Source organism: Phoxinus phoxinus (genome assembly GCF_949152265.1).
Source record: "Phoxinus phoxinus genome assembly, chromosome: 1".
Classification (NCBI taxonomy): Eukaryota; Metazoa; Chordata; class Actinopteri; order Cypriniformes; family Leuciscidae; genus Phoxinus; species Phoxinus phoxinus.
This window is the reverse complement of record NC_136876.1, coordinates 3,222,950-3,243,504: the sequence shown is the minus strand read 5'-3', so window position 1 is coordinate 3,243,504 and position 20,555 is coordinate 3,222,950. Positions and strand designations below refer to the sequence as shown.

The 20,555-nt window shown below is 42.2% G+C and overlaps 1 protein-coding gene across 3 annotated transcripts in view; it reads right to left on the bottom strand.

Moving 5' to 3' along the window:
- Positions 1–20,555, bottom strand: part of LOC306996367 (uncharacterized protein) — a 215,511-nt gene that overhangs the window by 60,620 nt on the left and 134,336 nt on the right. The window contains exons 1-2 of one of the 3 annotated variants that reach the window (XR_013797056.1): positions 8,438–8,471; positions 5,066–5,321 (exon numbers count right to left, since the gene is read on the bottom strand). The exons of 1 other annotated variant lie outside the window; for it this stretch is intronic. The gene's annotated coding sequence lies outside the window, so the exon portion shown is untranslated. Of the gene's footprint in view, positions 1–5,065; positions 5,322–8,437; positions 8,472–20,555 lie in introns of those variants that run through there. One more of the 3 variants, XM_079608778.1, reaches the window with a different exon arrangement.

Here is a 20,555-nt window from a genome sequence, read left to right as displayed (position 1 = left end):
ACAATTAGTTCATGCTTTTATGACCTCAAGGCTAGATTATTGTAATGCTCTACTGGGTGGTTGCCCTGCACGCTTAATAAACAAACTACAGCTAGTTCAAAACGCAGCAGCTCGAGTTCTTACTAGAACCAGGAAGTATGACCATATTAGCCCCGTTCTGTCAACACTGCATTGGCTGCCTATTAAACATCGTATAAATTTTAAAATATTGCTGATCACTTACAAAGCACTAAATGGTTTAGCTCCGCAGTACTTGAGCGAGCTCTTAACGCATTATAGTCCTTCACTTCTACTGCGATCTCAAAATTCCGGCCAGTTAATAATACCTAGAATATCAAAATCGACTGCTGGCGGTAGATCCTTTTCCTACTTAGCACCAAAACTTTGGAACAGTCTTCCTACCATTGTCCGGGAAGCAGACACACTCTGTCAGTTCAAATCTAGACTAAAAACACATCTCTTCGGCCTAGCATACACATAACACATTATAGACTTATATAATTAGGCTGCATAGTTTAGAACAGCCAGGACCGGGAACACTTCACGTAATCCTGATGTACTTGGTACATCATAAGAAGGATGGCGTCTACGCTAATATTAGTCTCTCTGTCCATCCCGAGGTTTACCGCTGTCCACCGGAACCAGGCCGTATCCAGATCTGATGAAGGACCAGCGCCAGGACACGACGACGCCGCTGACCTGAAGTGTCAACCAGTCTCTCCTCCTCTCCACTCCGACTTCAACCAACCGGAACTGGACAAATACTCTGATTCATTCTGAACTTCATACACTGTTCACTCATTGGCCAGAGGAGAACTGGCCCCCGACTGAGCCTGGGTTCTCCCAAGGTTTTTTTCTCCATTCTGTCACCTGATGGAGTTTTGGTTCCTTGCCGCTGTTGCCTTGCCTTCTGGCTTGCTTAGTTGGGGACATTTAATATTCAACAATATTATAGATCTGCCTTAAAGGTGGACGATGATGAAATTGTTTTTTGTATTATTTTCATGTTATCACTGTGAAGCTGCTTTGATACAATCTGTATTGTAAAAAGCGCTATATAAATAAAGATGACTTGACTTGACTTAATGTACATGAGAATGAGAAAAAGAGTAAAAACAAATTTGAGCCCATTCGAAATTCTCTTTGGCAGACCACCATTCATGGGAATAGAAGGGGGGAAACGCAGGCTTCCATCAACAGATGTGTGTGAAAATGAAATGTTAAATTACTGCAAAGAAATGTCCTGTCTGTTATCCAATGTTTCTGTGCAGGTGAAAGCTGCCCAGGGGAAGGTGGCTGAAACGTTTTTGCATAAGATTAAGCCGGGGGACTTCGTGGTGATCCGTGACCTGAGGAGGAAAAACTGGAGGGCGAAACGGTGGCGAGGACCGTATCAAGTTCTGCTGATAACACACACGGCGGTGAAAATCGGAGAGAGAGCTACGTGGGTCCACGCCAACCACTGCAGGAAGGTTCCGCCCATATCAGAAGAGCAACAGCAGGAGGAACCTCAGCAGCAACAAGTTCAACAATAAGCCCCGAGATCGAGCCCAAACACCAAGTGCAAGAGCAAAATCACACAGGAGGAGTGGTAAGGCCGGTGTGCAGAGTAAAGCCAGTTGTATAGCCACAACCAGAGACATCGATCACTGCAAAGAGCTGTAATCACTAGACAGGATGGATCGTTCGAAACCGTGGCACACATTCAGATTGCCAGGAATGTGTGGACCTTGTAAAACTACATTCATTTTGACTTTGATATCAGTGACTATTTGTTTGATCATTTTATGTTTCAATGAGGACTTGAAAGTATGGTCTGCGGAAAGACACACCAACGGGACTGAAACGGCCGTGCTGAACAGCACCATCAGACAACGTGATAAAAGAGACACATTCACAGAAGTGGAGCCGGTGGAAGGACTGGAGGGAAGCACCATCACGATAGAAGAAGGATCAAGTGTAACTTTCAAGTGCAACCCATTCCAAAAGAACTGTCACGAGTGCGATGGACATACTGAAGAGTACGCACATTTCTACTTCTGCGAGAGCCCATGTAAGTGGACAGACGTAAAGGCATACGCTTATCACCACAAGCCGGAATACGATAACAGATTTCTGGTGCGGGATGAAGACGAAATGGGCAACAACAGATTCGGGATGAGAGTGTAATTGAGACATGCAACTCGTGCTGACCAAGGCAGATACTACTGCGCCCTGGACTTGGCTGGGACTGACTGGTATGAAACAATAGACATTATGGTAGTCGAGGCAACCAAACCACGAACAGTAACGACGACGACACCTTTATCACCTGTGTCACCTGAGGTCGAACAGGCTACTGAAGAGGAACTGGCCTGGATGGGGAACGAAGACACAAGCAAAGGTCAGATAAACCCTGAAGTGCAGAAAGCCATGATGAAGTGTCAGGGGAACAAAGCCTGCGCGCTGGCAATGCTGCAGAAAGAGGAACTGGAGATCAAAACGAGCTGCTGGATGTGTTTGCAAATGTCTCATGCCTGGAAAGCTGTCCCCCTGATGGCAGCAACAGTCAAAGAAACTAAGTGTCTTATTCCTCAACAAATGACTGATGTGCTAAAAACGGTTGTGGATCTGGAGGAAGGAAGGACACCGACGAAACAGCCTGCTGACGACTGTGAGCACATACAGCAGTACAACAACACCGAGATAGTAATTCCACCTTTGAGGGTAACATATACCCAGGGTGATGTTTGCGTCTGTTTCAACAGACCGAGACTGTTAAAAACTGGGTGGTCTGACTGCAGAGTCAAAATAAACGTACAGGACAGAGCTATGAACAATTGTACAGCGACCATCAACAACACAGAAATTAATTTCACATGCCCATTCCACAAACCGAACGAAAGTTCACCAGCGGCGGTGTGGGTGTGTGGTGACAGGGCGTATCACCGTTTGCCTAAGAAAGACTGGTCAGGTTGCTGTTATCCAGCTTTGATGAATGTGGGAACTTCTGTGTATTTGCCAAATAGCATAGGTAAGAGGGAGAGACGGGATGTTAAAATTTTACCAGGGGCTTTGCCAAAGTATTACGCAGGGTACACACTTACTGATCCATGGACAACACCGGGAGCAAATATAGGGTGGTCAATTTTCTTAGGGGTGGGTACAGCGATAACGATTAATAAGATTAATGGGTTAGCATGGACCGTTTTAGCGATAGCCAATAGCACAGAAAATGCCTTAACATTGATAAGTGACGAAATGAGGCAACTGAGGGACGTAGTCATCCAGAACCGTTTAATTCTTGATATGCTTACGGCAGAAAGGGGCGGAGTCTGTAAAATGCTTGGGATATCTTGTTGTTTTAACATTCCTGATTACAGTGATAATATAACCAACATAATTGAACACATGAGAGAGGCCGTAAAAGAACCTGAAAGGGCCAACAACCAATGGGCGGGGTGGATTATGTCCTTGTGGGGAGGTTGGATGCAATGGATAATTCAAACTGTTCTGCCAATTGTAGTAATAGGAATTTTGATCCTGTTCTGCGTGCCATGCATTATGAGGTGCATTTCCAGCTCAGTGCGGAGATCGGTCAGGGCTGGGACGTCCATACAAGCAGTAAAACTGACTGTTTATCCGATAGGTGATGAAGAAAAATGTGATGATTACGAGAGTGATGAGAGTGATGATATTTACTCAGAAATGTGATAAAGTGTGTTTTGTTTTGTTTTTGTTTTTTTTCTTTTCCTTTTCCATTTTTTGTACAAGGACAGATCAGAGTGAGGGAATTTTTTATTTTATTTTATATTTTGTATTATTTATTTTTATTTTCTATTTCTATTACCAATATTATTATTATTATTATTCTTTTTTTTTCCTTTTATTATTTGTATCTTGAATAATGTGTTCTTATTTCCTATTATGCTTTTAACTATATCGTGCAATACAGTTACAAAATGAAGGGCCTATCCTTTTAAATCTATTTCTTCTTTCAAGGTTCAAGTAGAATGATCAGGTATACGAAAATCAGATATGGAGAGTGTAACTGTGATGTAAAAAAACTTGAAACAACTTTAAATCATTATCAGTGCTAATGTTAATGAAAATATTAATCAAATTGTTTATTAGATAATTATAAACAGGAGGAATTGTGGTAACAATTAATGTTTTTCATTAATTATTTAGCTATTAACTTTCTTAGAGATTGTAGTAAGCATCTGTTTCTCTTCAGGGTGTGTATGTATGTTTCTGCAGAGCTCACATTCCAGCGGAACAAATGGTTTAGCAGCTGCTGGCATAACGATTAACATTTCTTGAAAGATGGGTTATTTATCCATATGTAAAGACCTTCTTATCTCACGAGTGTGAAGAAAGCAAGACCAGGGGGGGTCGAGGGTCATTGTCTTCAGGAGGGCAGAGGGGCCATTTGACCATAAGATAATACCTTTGATCTCACAGATGTAAAGACAGTAAAGCCCAAGGAGGGGGAGAAATAGAATGTCAATTGTATTTCTAGAAAAGCCAGCTAGATCTGGTTTACTGGGTGAGCGGAAAAGTACAGGAGAAACTTATAAGAGAAGGGGGGTATAAAAGACTAGCTATGCTCTGTGTGATTAGGTTCTGTTCCTATCACAGAGGTAGCTGCTGTGGTATATTTTTTGTGAACAAACCTCTTTCAAAAGAATAAAACATCTTTTGAAATACAATTTGAATCTTTGTCTCTTATCTGTGATGCATTTTTGATAAATTATTGTTTTTGCCACAACAAACTTCATCAGTAACTTGGTGTTCACTGATTATTCCTAATATATATATATTTTTAACTATGTTGAAAATGCCTGGTAACGTTGTTGCAAATTGGAAACCAGATATAAAATAAACGTAAATGTCAAATAGTATTTAGCTTGATATAATATTGATCATCAATATAAAAATGTCTCAAATCTCCCTTTACTGAACCCAGAACCCAGAACATTCTGTACCATTAGTTTAACTGTTTATCTAAATGTGAAGAAGTGCTTGAATGTTTCTAACATGAATGTTCTTCAGCATCACAAATGAATGAAGAATAAACACCAACCTCTTTGTTCTTCAGGATCTTCAGTGCGTTTCATTCTGCAGGGTTCTGGATCACTCGTGTTCTCACTGTCCTCTTTAATAAACTCAGTCTCTGCAGATTTCAGCTCTTCCTGATGCTTTCATGCTCGTCTTCACTTGTAGCTGACGGGAATTTACAGCATTTATTGCTGAATTACTGTGGGAGGAGCTTCACTGATGATGTGATTGCAGTGGGAGGAGCTTCACTGATGATGAATTCCAGAGTTTGAGGAGCTGATCTGCCAAAATCAAAAGTATATATTACTGAGTTTTTTTTTAATAATAAATGACACTTCTAAGTGTAGCTGGCGCGGTCTGCACTTCGCCAACTACTGCGTTGTGTTCTGGTGCACTGATGACAGGACACTGACGATCTTCAATCAGAATCAGTCTCTCTCAGTCAAGAAGAATGCAGACTCAATATTTAATCGCATTCACAAATCTGAAAAATTACCATGAAAAATGAACATATCGCATTAGGCTTGTGTATATCATGTGTAGGCTATGTGTTATATTGCGTGTTATTTCTGTTATTAACTATGGGTAATAACGTTAATGTTTTACATTAACATTATGCAACATGAAATAAACCATCTTCCTTTCAGGTTCAGGTTTATTGATATAGCCCATTTCATACACAGAACGGTAGTCCAATGTGCTTTACATCATCATAAAGTAAACAATATAGTTAAAACAAGTAAAAAATACAAGTACAAATTAAGTCAGTTATAACGAAAAGGCATCAGAGAAAAGTTTAGTTTTTAGTCTAGATTTAAAAATGGAAATAGTAGGAGAGGTCTTAATGTCTATGGGAAGACGGTTCCAAAGACGGACCGCATAACAGCTAAAGGCTGCCTCCTCTTGTTTAGTACGAGCACTGGGTTGTACCAATTGGAGTTTTGCAGCTGATCTAAGTGATCTTATAGGGTTATATGTTTCAAACATCTCTGCTATATAGAGAGGTCCTTGACCATTTAATGTTTTAAAAAGAAGAAAAAGGACTTTAAAATCAATTCTATAAATCACTGGTAACCAGTGTAGAGTTTTTAAAATAGGTGTAATATGTTCTCTTCTTTTGGTTCTGGTCAATAGCCTTGCTGCTGCATTTTGAATTAATTGAAGAGGTTTTATTGTTTTTTTAGGGAGCCCAGTGAAAAGACCATTGCAGTAATCGACCCTACTAGTTATAAAAGCATGAATAAGCTTTTCTAAATCTACCGGTAGTATAAAATTAACCTTTGCAATGTTTTTTAAATGAAAAAAAGCCGATTTTGTAACAGCCTTCATGTGGCTTTCGAAGCTTAGGTCACTATCAATAATTACCCCAAGGTTTTTAACGGTTTCTACTACATCAAAACATTTTGATTCCAGAAGTGTAGCAGTCATTAATCTCTGATCCCTTCTCCCAAAGATAATTACTTCAGTTTTATCTGTATTTAATATAAGAATATTTTTAGACATCCAGTTTTGAACTTGATTAAGACAATGATAAAGAGATTCAAGAGGAGCAAATTCATTGGGAGACAGGGATAGGTATAACTGTGTCAGCTGCATAACTATGGTAACTAATGGAATGATTTTTTATAATTTGGCCAAGCGGAAGCATGTATAAATTGAACAAAAGAGGGCCAAGAATTGAGCCCTGAGGGACACCACATGTTAGGGACATAGGGGCTGAGGCATGATGACCAGTAGACACATAAAAACTCCTGTGTCCTAAATAGGACTTTAACCAGCAGATGACAGAGCCAGAGAGACCCACACAGCATTCAAGTCTTTCTATTAATATGCTGTGGTCAACAGTGTCAAACGCCGCACTGAGGTCCAACAGCATAAGAACAGTGGTTTTTCCAGCATCATTATTTAACCGGATGTCATTAACTACTTTAACCAGAGCTGTTTCGGTACTATGGTATTCTCTAAAACCTGACTGGTAGAGATCAAAACAGGAAGTTGAGGTTAAAAAAGCAAAGATTTGATTAAAAACTATTTTTTCCATTATTTTGCCGATGAAAGGTAAATTTGATATGGGTCTGTAGTTATTAAGGACAGACCCATCCAGGTTGTTCTTTTTTAAGTAAAGGCTTTACAACGGCTATTTTAAGAGACTTAGGAAAAACGCCACTTGATAACGAAGTATTAATTATTAAAAGCACATCAGTTGCTATTAAATGAAGCACAGATTTGAAAAAGCTAGTAGGTAAAATGTCCAACTCAGATGTAGAGGAACTTAAACTTTGTACAGTCTTTTCAAGAATGTCAAGGTCAACAGGACAAAAATTTGATAGGGTGCTGTGCTCATCTCTTAGACCAATTGGTGATTCAAAGCGAGAGATGCTATGTAACGTATATGAGACATGACGTCTTATGTCCTCTACTTTGCTCTTAAAAAAAAAGAGGCAAATTCATTGCACTTATCAACAGAAAGTATTCGGGAGGCAGATAAGGGGAAGGATTTGTTAACTTTTCAATTGTGGAGAATAACACACGGGTGTTATTTACTTTGCTGTTGATAATATTAGAAAAATAAGCTTGTCTTGCTCTACAAATTACGGAGTTATACTCATGAAGTGACCTTTTGTGCATCAGATAATCAGAAGTAAGTTTAGATTTACGCCATTTCCTTTCTGTTCTCCTACATTCTTTCTTATGCATTTTAACTGACGGGTCATTCATCCATGGAGTTTTCTGTTTGTTCGTGGATTTTTTCAGTTTTAAAGGAGCAATGTCATCCATTATGTTAGTCATTCTTAAGTTAAAATCTTCCAATAGATTATCAGCAGACTTTTGAACTAAACTTTTAGACTCAGTTAGTTTAAAACGAACACAAGTTCTATCATTTATAATTCTCTTTCTGATCATAATGGATTTGTTCTGAAGATGTTAACTTTCACTAGTTAACACAGTAACATGCATGAAGCAAAATGTGTATGCTTTACATCTGGGCTGTTCAGTGCCATTGAACATCAATAAATACAAGACAACTTAAATAAACACATTAGCCTATATTCTAAACCTGGTATTGGAAGTACATACCTGTACAATTTCAAAGAGAGCAACAGTTCAGGATTGTATCTCCACTCAGAATCAGCCTAACATAAGAAAAAGGAAAACTGAAACATGTGGGCTTCATCACAAGACGACAGAATGGCGAGCGCTAACTTACAGCAAAACAAACCACGAGGCTAGCTATGTTTGCAATTCCTTAAGCACTCAAAACAGCAGTTCTCCACACATCTCGACTAAATATGTGCAGCACTCATCATAAAATACACGTACAAGTTACCATGTGCACTACAGCTAAAGTTACAACCGGTATATTTCAAGCTTACATTGCACTGATGTGAACACGTACCTCTCTCAGTCCAGTAGAATGCAGACTGAGAAACGAACGCTTTAAGTCAGTATATGACCACCGCCAGCCTCTATCCGATAGAGGGCGCACTTACACGACAAACAACTCTCCCAATACCTGTGAGCTACCATGAAGTGACTGAACAATACAAGATTATGGTGAAATAAACTCACATACCCACAAAATAGAAAATGGAAGGTTGCAAAAATATTTGTCATTCTTTAACCTGTTACATAAGCATTTATGTCTGTCTATCTATTCATCGTGTGTAACTGCTGCCAATTAAAAAAAAATTGTATTGCTAATCCTAACATTATATTCTGCTTCTTCATTATAAATCCAGGTATCTAGAAATATAGAAAATAATATAAATAATTGAAATTCTTCCAAATATAAATAATGGTAAGAAAAACTGTTTATAAACATAAACAGAAATAAACTTTCATATAGTAGCCAACAAATCCCCTCAGTCTGCTGACACCAATGAAATGAGCTTTAAGTGACAATTTACAGGAGATCTGGAGACATCAGCATAATAAATGAGGTGAAAACAGGAACTATTGTCATGAAATAAAGAGTGTTTTCAGCAGATCTGTTAATATTGATGAGCCACAGACTATCAACACTCATTCAACAAGCCATTCAGGATCATCAGCAGATCATCTCACTTTATTCTGAGTGTTTGCTGTTAGAAACCCATTATTTGAGTCAGATAGATGACTAAAGACTATTAAACTGCTCCATTGAAAGGCAATACTGTTATTTCTCACACTATGACATGGATAAAACATCAATAACACAAAAACAATCAATAATGATGACACTCATCTTCATAAACCACTACAGATAAATAATTACAGCAGCATATTATGACCAAATTAATCTAGTTTGATCTTATGATAACTACATTAATCACTAAAGTAAAATAGCCTAATAACATTTTACATGCGCAGAAACTGAAAAATGCCCTTTTCACAAGATGTAAAATAAATATCTGATGTGTGTGTGTGAAGTTTTAGCTCAAAATACTCCAGGATATTTGTGAATGTTAAAGTTGTCACTTTTTGAAGGTTAGCAAAAACGCACTGTTGACTCATAAATTCAATTCAATTCAATTCAAGTTTATTTGTATAGCGCTTTTCACAATACACATTGTTTCAAAGCAGCTTTACAGAAAATGCATTTCAAAAATATACATACAAAAATACAGTTAGTTATTCATGAAATTTAGGGCATAACATATCGCCAGCGTTGGGTCGTCTCTTCTCAGGCGTCGAGTCGTCTCATCACAGGCGTTGGGGCATCTGAAGTCTCCATGAGAGGCTGGATACATAACTGGAGCTGACGAACTCTATTTGAGTTATAGGGACAGGCGTCCCGAGATAACAACAAAAAAGGCAGATGGGAAATAATTAGCGTAGCTGCTGTTCATAATATGAATGCATTTGATCTGATTTAACTGTAGTATAAAAGGTATGAGATGCATCATGTGAATGCTTGGCTAAAGAGATGCGTCTTTAATCTAGTTTTAAACTGGGAGAGCGAGTCTGAACCTCGGACAATATCAGGAAGGCTATTCCAGAGTTTAGGAACTAGATGTGAAAACGCCCTCCCTCCTTTAGTGGACTTAGTTACGACCAGAAGCCTCGAATTTAGCGATCTTAAAGAGCGCGATGGATTATATGGCGATAGAAGATCTCTTAAATACACAGGAGCTAAACCATTTAGGGCTTTATAGGTCAGTAACAATACTTTGTAATTGATACGGATCTTAATAGGTAACCAGTGTAGAGATGATAAAATTGGTGTTATATGATCATAATTTCTTGACATAGTAAGAACTCTAGTAGATGCATTTTGGACTAACTGTAGCTTGTTTACGGAGGATGCAGGACATGTGCTCGACTACAACAACTCTGCGTGTTCACGGGGACGCGGCTTATGTAAATTCAGGGGCGCAACTACCCAGTGTCAGAGGGGTATGCAGTAGGGCTGTTGGAACGAATTCCGAAATTCGAATATAATTCGAATATTTAAAAAACCAATACTATTCGAATGCTGAAGTTACTATTCGAATATTGCTTCTTTTTTTTTTTTTTCTTTTTTTTTTAAATATGCAATCTTGCTTTTCTCGCCAACTTGGCTTACACACGCATGTGGAAATGAAATGCGTTTGTTTCGTCTGATAAACAATACAGTTTTTGAATCGTAACACAATTGTGCGCGTTATCCACGCTGCATCGTCATAACAATACTGTCAATAATGGCGGCGAGGAATGTCTCCATGGAAACGGAGATCACCACTCCTGACAAATTGAGAAGCGATGTGTGGAATGTGTTTGAATTTCAAACCATAAATGGGAAAATCACAAATAAAGAAGTGGCAATTTGCAGAATATGCAAAATCCGAATGAAATATCACTCCTCAACTAACAACCTTACTGTGCGCGTTCACACCGGACGCGAATAGCGCGTCAAATTCGCACCTGCCGCGTCTAGTTATACGCTTGACCATTTTATGTGTCCATTCGCGTGTCAAGAGAGTAACGCGTCTTTGCATTAACTTAACATTGATATCACTCGCGCCTGACGCGCTATTCGCGTCTGGTGTGTGAACGCACCATTAGGGCACATCTGACAACGCTACACCCTGACAAGCTATAGGCGATCTGTCCAAGGAACCGCCGCTAAAACAGGCAAGATTGACTTCTTTTCTGCCTCTCTCTTCATCACGGGGCTTACCAGCTGTCTGCCAAAAGGCGATTACAGACAAACTGACACGGTTTATGTATAAAGATATGAGACCGATCAACATCACGCAGGGGTCTGGATCTAAAGATTTTATTCACGAGCTTGAGCCAATGGTAGCCTAACGTTACACGATTCCAAGCCGCGCAACCATCACTGACAGAGTTGTGAAACTCTATGACACAACATCAGACAACTGATCAGTGGAAAAATGTCCATTAAAGTGGCCAAATTAAAGTAATTCATTTTGTTCCGCTTTTTTATTGTTAATAAAAAAACGCTATCACCCGTTTCTAAATGTTTATTGTAATGTTAGCTGTCCCTCTAGTGGACAGAACGTGTAACAACAACCAAATGCTATAGTGGCATTGACGATCCATAAGCCTGTGTAATGTCGTAAATATTAATAATAGGATGAATTTGAGCATTTAATATTCGAATATTATTCGAATATTAAATAAAATAAGGAATGAAATTCGAATAGTATTATAGAAGAAGATTGACAGCCCTAGTATGCAGCAACAATATTGGCGCCACCACGTCTCTAAATTGGATTTACATAAACCATATACATCTTAAAGATGCTAAATGTCTATTAACATCTGGCAGGACAATCGTCGATAAGTATCGCAGACGAGCACATCACAACATGAAATAGACATCCGAGTGAGTGATGTATGTGTCCTATTGTGTAGGAGAATTTACTGTGGTCAACACTGCTTATATATTATATGATAAAGTACCTAAACATACATTATCTATTTTATTTGTCCATTGGTACTGTTGTTAAATTGAGGAACATTTATGTTGGATATAAAGTGAGTTAACACATCAGCATCAACCTCAACATGTAAAAGTTTATTGTGCTCATAAAAGGAAAACCTTACATAAAAATAAAAAGTAAGATAATTTAGTTACTTGTAATGGCATTGTGCTGTTAACATGTCTGTTTTTATTATGTTTTGTGCATTTCTGTAGGATTCTGACATTTCTGCAGACTGGTATATCATCATCACTGAGGATGAGGAGCCCAGAGCTGAATCCTGGAAATGGTGCCATGGAGAGTCCCTCCATCTCTCCACCTGCCCTTACGAGACCCTCCATCCCTCCACCTGCCCTTACGAGACCCTCCATCCCTCCACCTGCCCTTTACGAGACCCTCCATCCCTCCACCTGCCCTTACAAGACCCTCCATCCCTCCACCTGCCCTTACGAGACCCTCCATCCCTCCACCTGCACTTATGAGACCCTCCATCCCTCCTCCTGCCCTTACGAGATCCTCCATCCCTCTACCTGCCCTTACGAGACCCTCCATCCCTCCACCTGCCCTTACGAGACCCTCCATCCCTCCACCTGCCCGTACGAGACCCTCCATCCCTCCTCCTGCCCTTACGAGACTCTCCATCCCTCCTCCTGCCCTTACGAGACCCTCCATCCCTCCACCTGCCCTTACGAGACCCTCCATCCCTCCACCTGCCCTTACGAGACCCTCCATCCCTCCACCTGCCCTTACGAGACCCTCCATCCCTCCACCTGCCCTTACGAGGCCCTCCATCCCTCCACCTGCCCTTACGAGACCCTTCATCCCTCCACCTGCCCTTACGAGGCCCTCCATCCCTCCACCTGCCCTTACGAGACCCTTCATCCCTCCACCTGCCCTTAGAGACCCTCCATCCCTCCTCCTGCCCTTACGAGACCCTCCATCACTCCTCCTGCCCTTACGAGACCCTCCATCACTCCACGTGCCCTTATGAGACCCTCCATCCCTCCACCTGCCCTCACGAGACCCTCCATCTCTCCACCTGCCCTTATGAGACCCTCCATCCCTCCACCTGCCCTTACAAGACCCTCCATCCCTCCACCGGCCCTTACGAGACCCTCCATCCCACCACCGGCCCTTACGAGACTCTCCATCCCTCCACCTGCCCTTACGAGAACCTCCATCCCTCCACCTGCCCTTAAGAGAACCTCCATCCCTCCACCTGCCCTTACGAGACTCTCCATCCCTCCACCGGCCCTTACGAGACCCTCCATCCCTCTACCTGCCCTTACGAGACCCTCCATCCCTCCACCTTACGAGATCCTCGATCACTCCACCGGCCCTTATTAGACCCTCCATCCCACCTCCTGCCCTTACGAGAACCTCCATCACTCCACCTGCCCTTATGAGATTCTCCATCCCTCCACCTGCCCTTATGAGACCCCCATCCCTCCACCTTACGAGACCCTTCATGCCTCCTCCTGCCCTTATGAGACCCTCCATCACTCCACGTGCCCTTATGAGACCCTCCATCCCTCCACCTGCCCTTATGAGACCCCCATCCCTCCACCTTACGAGACCCTCCATCCCTCCTCCTGCCCTTATGAGACCCTCTATCACTCCACGTGCCCTTATGAGACCCTCCATCCCTCCACCTGCCCTCACGAGACCCTCCATCTCTCCACCTGCCCTTATGAGACCCTCCATCCCTCCACCGGCCCTTACGAGACCCTCCATCCCACCACCGGCCCTTACGAGACTCTCCATCCCTCCACCTGCCCTTACGAGAACCTCCATCCCTCCACCTGCCCTTAAGAGAACCTCCATCCCTCCACCTGCCCTTACGAGACTCTCCATCCCTCCACCGGCCCTTACGAGACCCTCCATCCCTCCACCTGCCCTTACGAGACCCTCCTTCCCTCCACCTGCCCTTAAGAGAACCTCCATCCCTCCACCTGCCCTTACGAGACCCTCCATCCCTCCACTGGCCCTTATGAGACCCTCCATCCCTCCACCTTACGAGACCCTCCGTCCCTCCTCCTGCCCTTATGAGACCCTCCATCCCTCCACCTGCCCTTATGAGACCCTTCATCCCTCCACCTTACGATATCCTCGATCACTCCACCGGCCCTTACGAGACCCTCCATCCCTCCTCCTACCCTTATGAGACCCTCCATCCCTCCACCTGCCCTTATGAGACCCTCCATCCTTCCACCTTACGAGACCCTCCATCCCTCCTCCTGCCCTTACGAGACCCTCCATCCCTCCACCGGCCCTTATGAGACCCTCCATCTCTCCACCTTACGAGACCCTCCATCCCTCCTCCTGCCCTTATGAGACCCTCCATCCCTCCTCCTGCCATTATGAGACCCTCCATCCCTCCACCTGCCCTTATGAGACCCTCCATCCCTCCTCCTGCCATTATGAGACCCTCCATCCCTCCTCCTGCCATTATGAGACCCTCCATCCCTCCACCTTACGAGACCCTCCATCCCTCCTCCTGCCCTTACGAGACCCTCCATCCCTCCACCGGCCCTTATGAGACCCTCCATCACTCCACGTGCCCTTATGAGACCCTCCATCCCTCCACCGGCCCTTACGAGACCCTTCCCTCATGCATTACACCGGCACTAACGTCGCCAATCAAGCAAAACAAAACAAAACTAATGGGCTGCCGATGTTTGGCCGCCGCCCAAAAAAAAAATCCAGTTTGGCCTACATGCCTGGACGTCACACTTTAAATCCGACCTGTTGCCTTTCACCATCCACTTATTTAGCTGCTGTCGCATCAATTTACTTGCCATCTCCTTTTCGCTCTTTCTTTTTTCTAGCCCCCGACAGATTTTTTAGCTTTTTTATCCATCTTTTTGCGCCACTGTGTACATGTTAGGGTTGGTGATGTCACTAACCCGGGAGGAATGTCGTGTAGTCTCTACCAGCCGTTTGTTGCAGCTGTTTAAAAGCAAATATCTCCCTTTGCTTTGAACTTTGAGCATTCTAACTTTGCAGATGTTGTTTATGCTCAAACAGCAACATTACACACTAACTAAAGTTAGAAAAGTGAAATCATAATCAACCACCTCTTTAAAACGTTTAAAAATAAAGAGCACCACAAAGCACTATTGGTCCAAGAGTAAAACGCTATTCATATTGTTTTATGGTGCTTAATTTTAAACACCTTTTACTTAATTTAAATTATTATAAGGTTATGTAAAGTAAGTCAAATCTGTTCTAATTAATAAGCATTTGAATTTTCATACTAACAGTAATTAGATTACAGAAGACTTCTCTGTGGTAAGTTCAGCTCAATCTTTTGTAAAACAGAGACATATGGCAGGCAAGCTTCTTAATTTCAATTAAATGTATTTTTTATTAAATACAGGTTTACTAGTTTACATACAAATTACTAATATATAAAATAAAATAAATCAAAACAAAACAATTTACACTGAAAAAATACCTATTTGAAATACAAAATACTATTTTGTATTTTAAAGCCTTTGGGGAAAAAATCAAATGTAATTTGTATTTATCCACACGTCAATAGTAAAATGAACTGGCATACACACACACACATATTAAGACAGCCAATACTATATGATGCTTAATGTAATACTACAATAAGACGTGAAAGATAACTATATTTTTTAATTAGTCCAGTAATCAGACTCTGTTCGACAAGTTTTTAGTGCAAAAAATAGCATCTGAATAACTAGGTTTTTCCTGGTCTGTGGCGGAATTGTTTTCTGAACCTGCAGAATATCACCAGGGAACGTTTGCGCCAGAACACACCTCCTCTTTTCACTGAACTGCCCCGGGAGCGCAAGTTAATTCCCTAATTTACCGACGTGCGTCTGTGGAGGGAAAAGTGCGCTGTGTGTCGGGTGCAAAATAGGAATGATACGTGCCTTGGTGTACAAAGTAAATTGCGCTGGGTGCAAGATAGGGCCCATAAAGTCTGAATCGATGGAACTTTTTCTAAATCGTTTACATATGTAGCAGGACGGTCTATCGCCCCTCCCACTCGTAATTGTTTAATGTTTGGCCAATGGCCCGGCACCCAGTGTGAATAAGAGCACAGCCTACTTGCTATTTGGCATGCGTCATCGTCCGGGGCCATGACGTCATCCATGTGCCCTGCTGCTGGTTGATCGAGTGCACGGCAAACTGTGTTGCCGCTCGTAAAAGCTCACCGAAGCTGCTGGCCTCTGGCAGTGCTGTAGGCCGGTCTGGGTGCTGTAGGGAGAGTTGTATGTGGACATTTGAGACAGGTAAGAGGCATTTGCGTGCGACAGCGCTTTGTAAACCACGTTCCTATGAGTTGCTTGACCCAGCGATTAGTCTGATTAACCCGTATGCCCACTGTAGTGTAGATCTGTCTGCTCTGGTGAGCGTTGTCGGAGGCATTCGGCCCTATTCCTCGCATATTGATCCCGGGACAGCGTGCTCCGTTGTGAGCAGTGTTTGGAATAACAGCGTTTAAAAGAACGGCGTTAGGTAACGACGTTATTTTTTCAGTAACGGGGTAATCTAACTAATTACTTTTCCCGTCGTTACAACGCCGTTAACGTTACTGGACGTTAAATGCGGTGCGTTATATTGTTGATTGAATAAACTGTGTAATCCGAATTCCGAACGCACCCCTGGCTCACAGCTAGTGAGGAGGTGGGGGTTAATAACGATGCAAGCGATTATGATTGGCTAAGGCAGAGTCATGTTTCATGGTAGCCAATCAGAGCCAATGTTTTTACACACATGCCAGCACACGCGCCAGACGCCACACACACACACACACACACAACCGCTAAACAGATTTGACGGAGCAGCAGAGATGGCGAGTCAGGAGCAATCCGATGAAAAGTTGGTGGAGATATAAGCACTACTTCAAATTCATTGTGGTTAAAGGCAAGAACGTGCATGTAATGTGTACATTATGTCCAGGAGCGAAGACTTTGTCGACATCCGTTGTAAGCAACTCTAATTTAATGAAGCATCTCACATTGACACACGCATCTACAAAGCTAGTGGCAAAAAACACTGATAGCTCCACCACAGACGCTAGTTCGCCAGGTTGTTTTCTTGACCAGTTGTCTCGGGTTGAGAGAGTTTGATTTAATTTGCTAGAGTTAAATGCACTTTATATGGTGTCACTGTTTACTTCTCTTACACAGATAATACTTGAAAGTGCAGGATAAACCTCTTGCTGTCAGTCGACGTGCAATAAATATCGAAAGTTATGTACAAACACCCGTCTGTTCTACTCATTTCAGCCGACTTGTGAAAACTGCTCACAAAAATCCAAATTCTTTGGATTATAGCAACTTTTTTTTTTAACAGTAACGCAAATAGTTACTTTCCCTGGTAACGAGTTACTTTTATTATAGAGTAATTCAGTTACTAACTCAGTTACTTTTTGGAACAAGTAGTGAGTAACTATAACTAATTACTTTTTTAAAGTAACGTTCCCAACACTGGTTGTGAGTATAGAGTCACTGTTAGAGCATGAAGCTAAGGGGGAAGAACTCTCAGTGTAACACCCTCTGCTTTGTTTTTAGGCATGCGACAAGGACAATATCGCCATTCTGAACGAGAGTTATCTGCCTGGTGCTTCATTGTGGAGCCTGTTTGCGCTGTGCCTTAGCAGCTGCTGTTCTGCTATTGTGCTGTTCTGCTTTTGTTCTGTTTTGTTTCTCTTCTGTTTGGCGCGGTTTCACGCCAGGTGAATGGTTCTAAGTGAATCGTTTCCAGTGAATCATCCGAGCGAACTGTTTGTGAGAAACCCTTCAAGTAACCCATTCTGAGTGAATCATTGCAAGTGAACTGTTTCGGCGAACCGCATCAGGTGAATCGTTTCAAACTAACTATTTCCACTGACGGTGACTTGTAAACGTGGTATGTTTTGAGTTTATTTTGTCTTCTTTTTGTTTATTACTTTGATTTATGTTAAGGAGCGAGTGTTTTTCTGAATTTGTATTTGTTTCCGACTCAATTGTTGTGTTGGTGAATTTATATATTATTTTTGGTTGACTTATGCTGCTGAAATTGTGAGTTTTCTTATTTTTTGGGGGGTTTTGATTTGTGACGACCAGATCGGGACCAAGGAGTTGGTCCCCTCCTGAAATTGTAAACCAATATCATTTTGTTTATATATATCATTTTGTTTACATATTATTTTGGTTACATATCACTGGTTAATGTATCTTTCCTTTTGTTTGTTGGCAGGTCCTGGGTGCCCGGGGGCAGACGAGTGACCAAATTTGGTGGTGGTGTCCTCAGTGTGTGCTGTGGTCTTCTCTGACATGAGTCGTTGAGTGTGCTGTGCTGGTGTGTGTGCACTGAGTAGAGTAATTTCCAAAAAGGTGATATCCAGAGACTGCCCCCTGGATGTGCCCAGGTCCCCCCACAGCCAACATTAGGATTTAGTAAATTGAAGTGATTGCTGGTCAACACCTTTTAATGATAAATGTCTTTTAACGATTAATGAAATAAATGTACATCTCTTTTTGCAATTCATCTGTGTATCTGACTCAAAGTGATTAGGACCTGTGCGTGCCTTCTACATTAGAGGTACCGTTAGATTCCTGGGGTGAAATTCCCCAGGTTGCGTAGTCGAAAGTAGGTAAATTAGAACTGCCTGAGCGAACACCGCTTTGCCACAGATAGATAGGTCCATTTGTGGGGTTAGCAAATTTATCCATGCAGCTTTTAGTGTGCAGGATTTATTGGTTAATAGTGTCAAATGAATATAGAAATATAGAATATAGAAACAAATAACCTTTTAAGATAAATATAAAATGACTATACTCAAAAGAGTTTGAACTTATCACTGTTTGGGTTTTGTTTCTTGTCGTTGTCATGTTTCAATAGGCTTGTTCGACTTGAACCGGCGCTGCACAGACCGATCGGTTTATGACATCAAAGTACCACGAGAGCGATTCAAATGCATACGGACCCGTCTGCTCTCAAATCACTCTCGCGGTACTTTGATGTCATTCACTGATCGGTCTGTGCAGCAGCGGTTCAAGCCGAACAAGCCTTTTGTCTTGTCATGTGATCCTGCCATGTGTCTTGTCATTTGTTTATGCTCTGATCATTGTTCACAGGTGTGTCTTGTTAATTTGTCATTATGAATTTGTTTGTCCCAACTGTGTCTCGTTTCCCCTGATCTGTGCTGTGTATTTAAGCCCTGTGTTTCAGTCTGTTGTCGTTGATATTTGTCTGGTTGTTCCTGTGTCTATCTATGTGAACTTTTGAGTTTATTTAATAAAGAACTATTGCATACTTGGATCATGCTTCCTCCTCTGCTTTAGCCACTACAGAACACAACAACAGACCCATTAAGGATCCAGCAGTAGAGACCGGACCAATATGGACCCAGCAATCCGTCTCTTCCGTCTCAGCCAAAATGACCGCCCGATTGAGGACTACGTGGAGGAGTTTTGTGGGCTTTCCCATGGGGTGGATTTTGGTGACAAGGTCTTGAAAAACATGTTTCGCCATGGACTTGATGAATCAATTTACTACCTCATGCCTGCCAATACCCCTCACTGCACTCTTGTGCAGTATTTGGACTTTTCCCTTTTGTGAGCGGCTCATCATTTACTGTGGGCTTTGTGGATGAGGAGCCCCGCAAGCCCACAGTACGGAAGCTGTCCCTAAAACGCTCAGCCCCGATTTGCCGGTTTCTTCGTGTCATGCCTGCTGAGCCTGAGATTCTTCACGTCATGCCTGTCGAGCCTAAGTCTTCTGACAAGATGGCGCGCATGAGTCAGCCCGTCCATGGAAGCTGTCCCTGAGATGCTCAGCCCCGATTTGTTCCCCTGAACTGCCGGCTCCTTCCTGGGCCCCTGAAGTGCCGGGTCCACCTGGAGGCTTCCTGCTCTGGGTAAGCCACACCCTCGTCAGCCACCAGGGCGCCCACCCTCACATCCTGTTATTGTTGCAGATTGGCTGTAAACTCCTCAGTATTTTATTGTAATATTGTCGGCATCTCTATTTCCTCTGGGTGCTGCGAGTCCTTCCTCCCTGCTAAATAAAAGCATTGACTGACCTCTCGTGTGTGTTTTATCATGATTGCAGATGTTCCAGATCAGATGAGTGTGAATCATCAGATTGTGTGCGGCTCAAACTCACCAGCTCTTCTTGCACAGATGATCTGAAGAAGAATCACAGTAGGAGCAGCAAACACTACGATCTCAACAATAGTCACAATCACTGCAGGAAACATGAGAGGAAGAAGAGAAACTGGACATGACTGACATCACTGATGGAATATGGCGCGAGGCCGCGCCTTGTGGAGGGGGAGGTTCTGTCACATTGAGTGCTCCACGGCTCTGGAGGGTTAATAAAGGCCTTCTGAAGCAAAGCGATGAGTTTGTGTAAAGTAAATAAAGTAAAATTCTAGCTTTCGGCCATACGCAGTCTACTTGTGCCTAAAGCGCAACTTACGCAACTTGTGACGTCAGAAATGGCGTAGCATAAATATCAGCAGTACGTCACATTACTCGCATAAGTTGCGCTTCGACTTAAGTCAAATCCGTATGTCTGTTTGGCCAGAAGCTAGTTATTTTACTCTATAAAGTTGTAAATATTGATATTTTTCTTACGCAT